The sequence below is a fragment of the Staurois parvus genome, unplaced genomic scaffold, assembly GCF_062004578.1.
Source record: "Staurois parvus isolate SC_StPar_1 unplaced genomic scaffold, SC_StPar_1.0 ptg000988l, whole genome shotgun sequence".
Lineage (NCBI taxonomy): Eukaryota > Metazoa > Chordata > Amphibia > Anura > Ranidae > Staurois > Staurois parvus.
In genome coordinates this window covers 3523331-3533441 of record NW_028318784.1, presented here as the reverse complement: position 1 = coordinate 3533441, position 10111 = coordinate 3523331, and the positions used below count along the sequence as shown (strand labels likewise).

General features: G+C 44.2%; 1 pseudogene; it reads right to left on the bottom strand.

Moving 5' to 3' along the window:
• Positions 1-5360: 5360 nt before the first annotated feature.
• On the bottom strand, positions 5361-6860 carry LOC149441403 (uncharacterized; annotated as a pseudogene).
• Positions 6861-10111: the final 3251 nt, after the last annotated feature.

Genomic DNA, 10111 nt, shown 5'->3' with positions numbered 1-10111 from the left:
GTCTTTGGACTGTGAGATAAAACTGGAGTACCCAGAGGAAACCCACACAAGCACAGGGAGAACATACAAACTCCAGGCAGGTGGGGTCATGGTTGGGTTTCAAACCAACGACCATAGTGCTGCCAGGTGGAACTGTGCTGCCTGTTTATAATGATTTGTTTGGTGTGCTGGGGTGGAAACTAGATTCTTGCATTAGCAGGTGGATTTTCTTTATATTTTGGTGCGCAGTTTTTAATCTGATGGGTACTGTGGTGTTTATGATGTTTATACTGTATATGGGCTTGAATAGTCCATTTTTAGTTTGATTGAAAGGTGAAATGTAGCAAGTAAGCAGTGATTTTTGTTGTAAGCTGTTAAGGAATTTGTCCTCCAGGTCTGAAAATCTGTAGCTTTTATTTGACTGAGCTGTCTTTGTTCTTTAGCAAACTAAAAGTCAATTAGCTAGGATTTAAAACTACTTTAATCTACAACTGCCACTGAGGGCTTCCTTTTTTTCTTGATGTCAAAATGGTAGGCTCAAGGTTTGCACACATAGGGGTGCTGTATGCAATCTAATTTAAAAGGATCTTTAATTATTAGCAGTACAATGCTGAGTGAAGGGAACCAGTCACTTAATACCCATGTCAATCTGCTGTGAAAGAGCACACAGAGAACTTACCTTTTTTTTTCTGAAAGTGGAAAACCCTGTATCTAAACTTTTGAACTACCTATAACTACTTGAAGTTGATTAAAATATTCATAACACAAGACATAACAAATGTTAAACATAAAATAGAATGTTTTGCCTTTAAATCATACCTTGATGCTTTTTTTTAAACTATTTGACATAATTCATTCTGTCATCTGTGTCATACTGATTATATGTCACTCTGGAGGATTAATCAGAAAATAATTAGTTCTAGATGGTTTTAGTAAGTTTCTCTCCTATTTGAAGCTCTCCGGAGGAAAGTTTACTTAATTCAATTGCTTAAGATTGTATTTGCCCACACCATGGATTAATTGATCTTGGGTTTTACATTACCATTTTTGATTAGGGTAAACATGCTGTACAGCATGATGAAATGATATGCACATTTAAGGGAACAAAAACAGAATTACTGAGTGCTAGTGGAATCTAGAATACAATTTGTTATGACATAATTGGTAGATTAATATACAGTACACACTTTTTTAATGTCTAAAGCAATCCTTATAATTACTGTCTTAAAACAGAGCACATAGAAAATCGTCTATCTTTTTGGTTGTAATTAAAAATCCTTTCCACCCCTGCTTTTTTTACTACCCAATGTCAAACTATTTGCATTAGTATATTATCTTGTATGTAGAAGCGTTACAAAATCATAATTAAAAAACGAACTCTGACCTTTTGAAAATATATTTTTTTCAATGTAAGGAACTATATAAAGAAAAGTAGGCTATTTACTGTGTATTATCAACTTAGAAACATAGAAAAGTGACAGCAGAAAAAAGACCGAGTGGTCCATCGAGTCTGTCTGTTTTTTAAATACATGTTTTGTATTTAATTTTGTTTTGTTTTGTTTTTTGTTTTGTTTTTTAACTTTTTTGGGTTTTTTTTGGAGTATAGATCTATGTTTGTCCCAAGCATGTTTGAAACCACTTACTGTTGACTGGCTTGCTGCCTCTGCTTTAAGTTTATTCCAAGCATCAACTGCCCTTTCAGTAAAATGATATTTTCTAAGATTAGTTTTGAAATTTCCTGCAGTTAGTTTGAGATCATGTCCTTGTTTTCTTGATCTTAGTTTCATATTGAAAATACTGCTCTCTTGAACCTTATTCACCCCCTTGAAGTATTATTATTATACAGGATTTATATAGCGCCAACAGTTTATGCAGTGCTTTACAACATATTTGCAGCAAGATTACAACACAAATTAATACAGGAGGATTCAGAGGGCCTTGCTTGTTAGAGCTTGCAATCTAAGAGGGAGAGTTGAGAGGTAATAACTGTGGGGGATGGGTTGATGGACAAAATACATATTCAGATGTTAGGTGGGGGCTTGGATAGGCTTCTCTGAAGAGATAATGTAAGTTTTCAGGGACTGTCTAAAAATGCACAGAGATGGAAATAGCCAGACGCATTGGGGAAGGGAGTTCCAGAGGATGGGAGTGGCTCTGGAGAAATCCTGGAGGCAAGCATGGGAGAAGGTGACAAAGAAACTAGAGAGCAGGAGGTCTTGGGAGGAACGAAGAGAACTATTTGGTTGGTATTTTGAGACCAGGTTAGTGATGTAACTAGGGGATGAGTTGTGGATGGCTTTATAAGCTGTTGTAAAGGTTTAAAGGTTTAAATGTGAAAGGTTTTAATTATGTCTCCTTTTTCCCTTCTTTCCTCCAGACTGTACATATTAAGTTCCTGAAATCTCTCCTGATATGTTTTATCTCTCAGACTTTTCACCATTTTTGTTATCCGTCTCTGGACTAATTTTATCTTATCAATATTTTTTTTGTAAGTGAGGTCTCTAGAACTGGACACAGTATTCTAAATGAGGTATCACAAAAGATCTCTCTAGGGGAATCAGAACTTCCTTCCTCCTACTGGTGACCCCTTTAGTAATGCATCCTGAAATTCTATTCACTTTTCCCACTGCCTGGTCACACTGTTTGCTCATTTTGTGATCATCTAAAATAAGTACCCTCAGGAGGAAAAAGATTTAGGCCTAGCTTTAGCGCATAATCAACTCAGGCTATTCACTAGGTTTTACCAGCTAAGCTGATAATGTTTTACTTCATGGGCACAGGTATGTCCACTCCTTCCACAACAGCTTGGTTTATTGTAGTAATTAATTGTGTTTTGTTGTAGATTTCTGTGTGCAATTCCCTTGTTTATGTGTTAAATGGTTTTAAGCCCTTAGTTAAACACTTTCTTCTTCTCATGTTCCTGTTAATTTCGGTCTTACCATTAATAGTAAAGCAGCTTTAAAAGAGTCAAGTGACTTTGTGATTGGAAAGAGATGCACGTAGCGAAAGGAAGGAAAAGAAAAATAGCGCAGGGCAGACATGACTAGGCCAAGAGGGGGTTAAAAAAGACAGGAAAGGGTGAGAGGAAAGTAAGAGGTGGGTTTTAGTTAAGGCTAAGTACCTGATTGGTAACTGGGGGTGGAAAGTGGGGTCTTCTGAACCTGTGGGTGGGTATGGGGAGGGTCGTTCTGCAGTCCAGGAGCAGACAGCAGAGAAAGAGCTTCAGAGAGCTTGGAGCTGTTGCTTTCCACCATTCTTGCAGGGACTTCTGAGTGCGGCTTTCATGGATGTGGAGGGGCTGATGTCCCAGCTGTGGGAGGCTGCTGTGTCCCGTGGTGCTGCCTGGCTACAGAGTTGGGTCTTGGCCATGCTGGGGGGCCTGGGCTTGGTACCAGCAGCGGGTGGGCGGGAGTGCCCACGCGCTCGGAAGTCTTGGCCTCCAGAGCGGTTTAGTCCGGGCTCCTCCCCCAGAGCTCAGCGCCTTCCTGGGAGCCCCGATCAGTACCCTCCGGCCCCGTGGGCAGGGTGCTCCCCTGCCACTGCTGGCGTAGTGGTCGGGAGGAATCCCCATCCGCGGCTGAGCTCAGCAGAGTGGTCGCCGTGGTAACGGCTCCTCCCCTGGCAGGGCGCCGGACCGGGAGGGGGCTCAGTGTGGGAGACGTTCAGCTGCGGCTGCTGGGCTGTCCCCTCTTGCAGCCGGCGGTCCCTCAGGGGGGTCAGGAGCCTCAGCATGGAAGACTGGCAAGAGAAGCATTGCTGGGCAGAGAGCAGCTAGGCGCGTGGCTGGATGGCGATCTGGGACTGCAGCGGGCGGGCCTGGTGCCAGGAGGTGGAGTCGTGAGCGGCACAGACCAGCAGGACCCGTGGCTTCTGGGACCGGGAGGCCATCTGCTTGGCGGCGGTGGAGTCCGAACCTGCGGCTGATGGGACCTCTCCTGGGCAGCCTGGTGAGTTGAATGCTTTGGTTCTTCTTTCTCTTTCTGTTCAGCTCTGCGGGACCTGTTGGGGGGTGGGGCCACCCCTTTAGTGGCGTTGGATGGTGGCGTGGCCTCCGCCCCTGCGGTGGCAGACATCGGTGCTTCCCTGTCCGTTTTAATGCGGGTCTGGGCGAGTTGGTTTCGGGGTTGCGGGACTTGCTGCGGCTCCTTGAGCAGGGTGGTAGTGTCAGCACTTGGGCCAGCTTCTGCGTGGCTCCCTTGTGCTGGTGGGGATGTGGTCAGGGTCCCGGGGCGGGACCTTGCTGCGGTGCAGGGGTTCCTTCTTCTCCATGTTCTGGGCCGGGTGTGGTTCCAGCGGAGGCCTGTGCTCTCGGCCCTGCGTGCCCATCCACGCCTTTGGGTGTGGGGGCACGGGTTTTGGAGCTGCTCTGCCTGGCGGACTCTGCTAAGTGTGAGATGTATGTTTGCATCGAGGGTCCGTCAAGTGCGCACTTGCAGCCCGATGTCCGGGAGAAGATTTGGAGCGGTGAGTATGTGGAGATCTTCACGCTCCTGCCTTTGGAACACTTTCCTGTGGATGGGTCATGGGTTGAGGGGGGTAGGTGGGAGTAGGCGGAGAAGGGGGTTTTCGGTTTATCTCACGGACCTTCTCTAACTGGTTGCAGGCGTTCGCTATTATGGCCAGTGTCATTGGGGAGAAGGCTCCAGAGCATTGCTTGGTGCTCTTCTGTAATCTCGACGCTATAAGCGAGGCTCACAGGGTTTACGGGGGCACCGCTTGGCTCCATTATGATGAACAGTTCCAACAGCGTAGGGCCGTCCGCCCATCTTTGCATTGGGACCACAAGGACATTGGTGACTTATGACTCCAGTGCGGGCCCCTGGTCAGTTTTTTCAGGGTGGGGCCGGTGGTTCGTTCTCCCCGGGGCAATCGGCCGCAAAGCATAGGGTTTCTGCTGGCAGTTCAACAAGGGATCCTGTCGGTGTTAGGAAGGGGTTAATTTGGCCCCTCGGATGATCTGGGAGACCCTTCAGAATTTTAGGAAATTCTGGGAGAATTCTGAGAAACCAGGAAACGGATAGGCTCTTAATGTGCTCATTTAAAGGTAGCATGAGAAGGAATACAGACAGTTATTGAGGGAGGATGTCCCTCCATCCAATCAGATTATTATAACCAATATCAATTCAACCAATCAGAACATCATTAGCTAGGAATATTCCATAATATGATCTCATCCTAATAGTTGTTATGTAAAAATGCTATGGTTTGCAGAAATCCAAAGTTCGATATTTGTAACTAGCGTGATATTAACAATTTTGGGACTAGGTTGTCATGACCCATTAAATGTGAATAAGCAGTGGCTAGAATAAACATTCAGTATTGATTAGACCAAAGTTCTCTTTCTGTGAGGGAGAATATTAAGTGCTGATATATTAGAATTATTAAAGTAGCTTTAGACAGGAATAAGAGATTAACCCTTTCCCCCACAATCCCTTCTTAAATAACAACGTGATTTCCCTCACAGAGCTATATTCATTTCTATGATTACATATACAGATAACAATTCTATATACTGCATATAGAAAAAGGAGAAAGAGTAAACACATTAATATCAGCATTCCTGCTTTCTTAGACCATAGGAAAATACCTCCAAAGAAATCACCAATCCCTCCTAGGCCTTTAAATGGATTCCATCCTTCTTCAGCTATTTTCCTGGCCTTCTCTTGGAGGGCTGAGACCTCTTCTCTATGTTTGCTAATTATGTCATAATAGTCTGGGACATCAAAACTAGTGTTATGTTTCCAAGTACAGCATTCATATTCCTCAGTCATTTCACATAATCCTGTTAAAGCAGAACTCATAGATTCAATAGCAAAATTATGTATTTCCACCTGCTTTCTAATTGCTCTTTGCGCTACGCTTAAAAGTTTAATATCTACAGTATTTTTTTCCAGTATGTCATCTAGAATGTTTGAATAGTTATTCAATCTATTCATTACCTCCACTCCCCAACCTGTCCATGATGGAAACCAGGCCCAAATCGTATCCTGAACTAGAAACAGGTCCCGTTTCTGTTTGTACCTTAGTGGATACTTTGGATGAGGCCCTGCTTCCAGAAAGTGTGTGTACGCATCCCCTTTCCCTCCAAGGACTCCCATGACGGGTATTAAGTAAGCTAGATAACACCATCCATGGGCTTCCAAGGGTATCCAGGGGTAACAGATCTTTCCACAGCATATGTAAGTGTTGTTCCCAAGTGACATAGGTTGAATACCTATAAACATTTGTACTGCATTGGAATATCCTGCAAGGGCTAGGAAAGCAAGAATTTTACTTAAAGCAGGATTCTTATTATTAACCATAACATCTACTAAAGTTTCATTGAACACTTGATCCTCAGTGTAACATGCAGAATCTGAACTAAGAGAAAAATTCAACTTTGACTCACTGCATGCTCCCCTCTTTTCACTTGAGATATTTCCTAACCTAAAATACCAGTCTGGAAAATGTGTCTTACTAACTACATGAAAAGATATAATGTTCTCACACATGGCTGATATATTAGCCAAGGTCACTGGAGGTGATCAATTAAGGAAAGGGAGGAATCTTGAGGGGAGGCTATCAGGGGGAATCTAGTAGTGCTGGGGTGCAATTTGCTACATATCCAGCATTTTTCATATCCTGACCTCTGTGCATAAGTACACTTGAACTTGAACAATGACATTTTCGCAGTGTAAATTTCCACATTATTAAAAGCAATTTCCCTTTTTCTGTCTATCATAGCTATACTGTGAGCCACAGATAGAATTAATCATACCCAAATCAACTGGATGGTATATACAATTAGAAACAATCCATGTGGGCAGAAACACTATCAGGACTAGGACAAATAGTCCACACATTAGTTTCCCAGAATGCAGGGGCAAGACTAGCCAGGACATCTTCTTCAGAGACTATATCACCTGCTTCACTCACTCTTCAAGGTTTTAAAATACCTGCTTCACCTTCTTTATCTGTATCCAGTCCTTCAGGCTTGGAGGGAATCTTCTTTATCCTGCTTGCATGGATCCAGGTATTAGCTTGTTCGGTTAGGACAGCTGTCCGGGTCACCGCAACCACTGTAGTTGGTGGTCCAAAAGGGTATTCTCGCTTCTTATTCTGATTCAGTTGTTTAATTACCACAACGTCACCTGGTACAATGGAGTGGATTGGTTCCTGTGAAGGCAAAGGAAGAGTGCGAGCTACTTTGCCATAAACACTGATTAATTTGTCAATCAGATTTTTACAATATTCTTCCTGCATTTGCTCCAGGTCGCCTATTTCTATTATTAGGGGCTTTCTAGTCCAAGGAGTGGGAAACGGTCTCCCTATCAGGATCTCAAATGGAGAGAGACCATTTGTCTTGGAGGGAGTCATTCTGATATCAGCCAAGACTGCTGGCAGTGCATTTTTCCACTTGTGATAAGTTCCTCCTGTGGCCTTCCTGAGTTTGTCTTTGATTGTCCTATTCATTCTTTCCACTATTCTTGAACTTTGGGGATGATAAGGGATATGAAACTTCCACTCAATCTGGAGCAGTTTCACCAATTCCTGACATACTTTGGATGTGAAAGCCGGCCCATTGTCAGAATTTATCTGAACCGGGCACCCCCATCTTGGAATGACTTCCTGGGTCAAGATTTTGACTACAGTCCTGCTATCCTCTCTGGTTGTCACAAAGGCCTCTACCCATCTGGAAACATGTCCACTATCACCAGCAGATACTCCTGTCGTGTACCCATCTTGGGCATGTGAGTAAAATCAATTTGCAAGTGTGTGAAAGGTGAGGTAGGATATTGCAAATGATCGTGTGTGGGTTTGTGAGGAATGTTAGGATTATTCCGTATGCATTTGATGCATCTGGCTACAAATACTTTGCAAAGCAAAGGTAGGTGCAATATGTAGAAATCCTTGGCTATCAGTTCTGCAGTAACTCTCCATCCTCTATGTCCTATGCCATGGTACTGTGAAATGAACAAGGACGCACTTCCTTGTGGGATACCTGGCTTCCCCTCTTTGGAGATGAGCCCTGTATTGGGGTCCAATTCCAAAGCTTGTGAAGCCCAGAAGTCCAGGTCCTCTTTAGTTGCAAAGGCCTGGAGATCTTGGAGTACTTGTTCCCAGGGAAGGGAGGGGGGCATTAAGGGAGGAAGTTGTACAAGAGCCTGAGTGGCACTAGCAGCCATTTTTGCAGCCGCATCTGCCAGGGCATTTCCTTTAGCAACTGTGTCTGCGCCATGAGTATGTACTTTGCAGTGAATGATAGCAACTTTTAGTGGCAAATGAATGGAGGCCAATAAATCATCAACCAAGGATGAATGAGAGATGGCTTTACCATCTGAAGCAATGAATCCTCTCCTTTTCCATATTACTCCGAAATCATGAACAACCCCGAAGGCATATTTGGAGTCAGTGTAAATGTTTACTTCTTGATCCTGGAATAGCTGACAGGCCCTTGTGAGAGCAATCGGCACAGCAGCCTGTGCTGACTGGTAGGGAATCAGTTTGGCCTCCAAAATTGTGTCAGGTAAACGCACAAAGGCATAGCCTGCATAATAAGTGTTATCATTAGGTCAGGAACAGAAGTCATCCACAAAGACAGTCTGCACCCCCTTCATTGGAGAAGAAAGCAGATCAGCTCTTGGGGAAGTATCCTGATGGATGATTTCAATACAGTTATGTGGGGAAGGTACCTCATCACCCTCCCATTTCAATCCCAATAAGGCATTTAAAACGGGGGTCGGGCCAGAGGTAGGGGAGCCATATTTAATGACCAGGGATGGGTTACTCAAGAGGATAACTTCATATCCACTGAGTCGCTGGGCAGACATGTGTTGTGTGTGTAGGTTCTTTAACAAGAACATTATCTGATGTGCGGTGTGTAATGGGATGACCCATTGTAAGTGGTGTAGCCATCTCCACTGCCATGGCACACGAGGCCAGGGCCCTTAGACACGCCGGCATGCCTTATACCTGCATTGGAACTACTTTGGAAAAGAAGGCTACAGGTCTCAGCTTACCACCATGCTCCTGTGCTAGAACCCCTGCCATGGTTTTACAGTTGTCCCTTGCAAACAAATGAAACATTTTGCAGTAATCAGGAAGTCCTAAACCAGAAGCTGTCCCCATTGCAGTTTTAAGATACACAAAAGCATCAACCATTTCATCAGACCATATTACAAAATCAGAGTTTTCAGGTGAGGTTGCTTGTCTCAGGATGTTGTCATAGAATGAACAGTCAGGTATCAATTTGCGGCAGTAACCAATCATACCCAAGAAGGTTAACATTTGCTTCTTTGTTTGTGGGCGCGGCAGACCCATCAGAGCCACAGCTCGCTTGTGACTGATCTTTCTCCATGAGACAATGTGAAACCCAGGTATTCCACAGTTTCCTTACACCATTGCAATTTCTTTCTAGACATTTTGTGACCTGTCTGCGCTAAATGTTCAAGCAATGAGATGGAGTCTTTCTCACATGACACTTTGTTAGCATTACAGAGCAATGTCATCACAATACTGAATCAGGATGGAACCATGGCAGGGTGCCCAACTCTGTAAGGTAGCCTGGAGTGCTATAGAGTAGACTTCAGGCGAGTCTATATAGCCTTGGGCTAAACGACACCAGGTTAACTGGCGCCCCCTATATGTCTAGGCCATCAGTAGCTGTGTCTCTTCGTCAACTGGGATAGAAAAAAGGCGTTTGCTAAATCAACAACTGTAAAAAACCCTGCATCCACAGGAATGGAGGTAATGAGAGATGGAACATCAGGTACAATTGGGGCAATGGGGACTACCAGATTATTAATGGCCCTGAGGTCTTGTACAAACCTATAGGTTCCATCACTCTTCCTCACTGGATAGATGGGCGTGTTACAAGGTGATATGACTGGTTTCAATATCCCTTGCTTCAAAAAGTGCTCAACCATTGGGGCTATGCCTTCTTCCTTTTCTTTGGACAGTGGGTATTTTGGCTTGGTAAGGGTGGCCTTGTGTTTGCTGTGTCTGTTGTAGCTGTTGTGGCTGTGGCTGTTGAGGCTTTGGTGGATGTGGACATTGATTCCTCCAGTGGCCCTCCTGGCCACAGTTGAAACAATGAGTGCGCCTAACTCCCCCTTCTTGTCCTCCGCATCTTTCTCCTCTCCATTTTGGTCTT